This window comes from Plectropomus leopardus, unplaced genomic scaffold (assembly GCF_008729295.1).
Source record: "Plectropomus leopardus isolate mb unplaced genomic scaffold, YSFRI_Pleo_2.0 unplaced_scaffold28247, whole genome shotgun sequence".
In the NCBI taxonomy this organism is placed as follows: Eukaryota; Metazoa; Chordata; class Actinopteri; order Perciformes; family Serranidae; genus Plectropomus; species Plectropomus leopardus.
The window spans coordinates 1-2877 of record NW_024630765.1 but is presented as its reverse complement, the minus strand read 5'-3'; the positions used below and the strand labels follow the sequence as shown (position 1 = coordinate 2877).

Sequence of the window (2877 nt, the reverse complement as noted above, 5' to 3'; positions counted from 1 at the left end):
TAGTAGTAGTAGTAGTAGTAGTAGTATTAGTATTATTATTATTATGGGGGATTTTGTCCTTAAAAGTCAGAGATGGTGCTTTGAAAATAAAATAAAATAAAACAAAATAAAATGAAATAAAATAAAATAAAACAAATAAAATGAAAAAGGCAAAAATGTTCCTGTGGTTGCAAAAGGGTAAAACCAATATGGATATTAGCCTACTTGTATTAAAAAATGAACATGAACGAGAGAAAGAGAGAAAGAGTGAGATAAAGGGACGACGGCTGATGACGCTCATTAACTGCACCTGGCACACCAGCACGAGACCACCCCAACACACCTGCCTGTTAGCGGCGAGCCCCTCTGCCATCCCGAATATGAAAAATGAGGAAAACTTCACGAGAAAAAGTGTGAAAATGGCATACTAATGAAGTAAGTCAGGAGGAAAGCAGCAACATTTCGGATGGCGGCTGCCGTAAAACAAACGAAGAGGAAGAAGAGAAATACTTTTAGCTAGCGAGGTAACGCAGCTAGCAGTTAGCAGTCAGCTAGCAATGGACTTCACGTGACAATATTCACAACTTTGATCGATTTTTATGAAAACCCTTTTGATTGTTTCAATCGTTGGACCCTTGTGGAGTGAAGGAATTTAAATTATGGAAGAATGGACACATTTTGGGACTGTCTGACCACTTCAAAGGTAGGGAGTCGTCACTGTTTTTAGGATTTAACCGAGCTAACAATGTGTTGCATGTCCATATACCGGTTAACAAGAGTGTAGGTTTATTGCTGACTCAGAGTTTTATTGAGCTTTTAATTAAGGTTTTTTTGGAAATCAAAAATCGATAGTGTGTGTTTGTGTGTGTGTGTGTGTGTGTGTGTGAGTCACGAAACATAATATCGCGACACTTGAATGAATCGCTATTTTCTCACAATCCTAATGTCTTGCAGATTCACACATACATTACAGAACAAAGATATATGATTGTAAAACCACAATCCAAAATTTGGAAATCCCCAAGGCTGGATAGAGTTATTCGCCACACTAATATCGGAAGTGCATTAAAATGAATCACTAAAAGTGAATGGTTTTAATCAGTCGAACAAAAAGTGCACGAGTAATACAATATCACTTTATCACAGTGATCTCTGTCCTGATCTCAGGAGGTCTTAGTGGTGTTGTCAAACTATATGAAAAAATAATCCTTACTTTACTGCAAATTATGTTTCAGCTGACATTTTTCGACTGCAAACACAAGCTGAGGTTTCCTTAATCTGTTGTTTGTTTACTTGAAAAGTGTCAACATTTATTGCATGCTTGGGCTTAATCCATGACATAAGTTTTCACCTGTTTTAACGTGAAAAAGCAGAGCAGGAGAGTTTATTACAAAGGGTGACTGTGGGGCTTTTTTGGTTGATATGCCTCAGCTTTGGATCTCCCTGTTCAGTTAAACAATCTGTTTAAATCAAAATCCACATTTCCTAAACTTCTTAAAACTCCTGTGTACATGAAGACTCTCTTTTCCACATCCTGATTTGAATGACATTATGGGTACCCCTCTATTATGGTGTTGCGCTCCTTTTTAATTTCCATCTGATTTCATTTTATCATATTTTCATACTTGTTGTTTTTTGTTGCAAAATGGCTTCTCTGATTTTGGTAAAAACTGTCTGATCACAAGGTCTACAGTCTCAGTCACAACTTTTGGAAATTTGCAAATTCCAGTGATAAGACTTTGTGCAAAAAATCTGTTGTCAAACTGCAATTTCCATCTTCAATAATGAACCTTAAAGCTAAACTTTTATTAGATTTGAGGGTCTTTTTTCAGTGAGGTGCTATTTGAACACTCTGCCCTCAAAAGGCAAGTGTGCCTAATTTCACTTTTACACAGAAACTATGTGAAACTGCAAATAGTGCTTCACACAGGTGTTCGTGGAGAAAAAATACCTTTAAATCTAATTACTCAAACAATTTAAAGATAATAACATTGAGAACATTTTTGATTGCAAATGACGATTTAAGATATTTTGTATTTTCTCTGGTGAATCGGTGGAGTCATAGTGGATATTACAGCATCCACGTCTGTCCTTGACATGACACTCAGAGTGTGAGGAAAACCCAGATGGCAGTTTTAGAGATAATGATACACTCGTTTTCACGCAATTACACAAGTCTGTATAAAAGGGAAGCTGGCGACCTGCAGAACACATTTGAGGAAACAAAACATCAGAGGAACAGTTTACCAGGTGAGATTTTTTTAAGTTTTATAAGATTTAAGTTTTTTTTTAAGCATGTGCACGATAAAAGTCTATATTATTGCATTTGATTTCTCACACTTATCCACCTTTGCTTGATTCACACAGAGATTGGTTAACAGACACCTGAAAACATGAAGACTGTGATTCTTGCTCTTGTGGTGTTGCTGGTTGTCAGTCAGGGTGAGTTAATGTCCAGCAAACACAACAAACCTCAAAACCAACTACAAGAATCTGCAGCTTATTTAAAAATATCTGTAAATAAATATCATGTTTCCAGTGTGTCTATTGTGATCAGATTTTAGAGCTAAAGGACCATCAGTTGTGGCAGTAAAAAATTTTCTTTTCTTCTTCCAGGTGAAGCCTTGAGGTGTCGCTGTGGAGGTCGGACTCAATGTCCAAGCAGCGTACAGACCTGCTCCGGTTCAAACAAAGTCTGTGCCCACATCACGTTCCTTCATGGTAAGAGCAGGCCAGTCCAAAAAAAAACATTAAGGAAAAAAAACACATTACCTGTAAACGTTCATTACTTTCTTTGGAAAGTTATCGAAATTTTCAAAGAATCCATCTTGTCTTTTTCTATGTTTTTACAGATTACAGCTGGTTCAAGAGTTGTTATGACAGAAACACCTGCTACTC

At 36.8% G+C, this 2877-nt stretch overlaps 1 long non-coding RNA gene across 1 annotated transcript; it reads left to right on the top strand.

Moving 5' to 3' along the window:
* The first annotated feature begins 2343 nt into the window (after positions 1 to 2343).
* Positions 2344 to 2877, top strand: LOC121938030. The gene is made up of 3 exons (XR_006105233.1): positions 2344 to 2421; positions 2596 to 2700; positions 2832 to 2877. It is a non-coding gene; the product is annotated as an uncharacterized LOC121938030 (long non-coding RNA).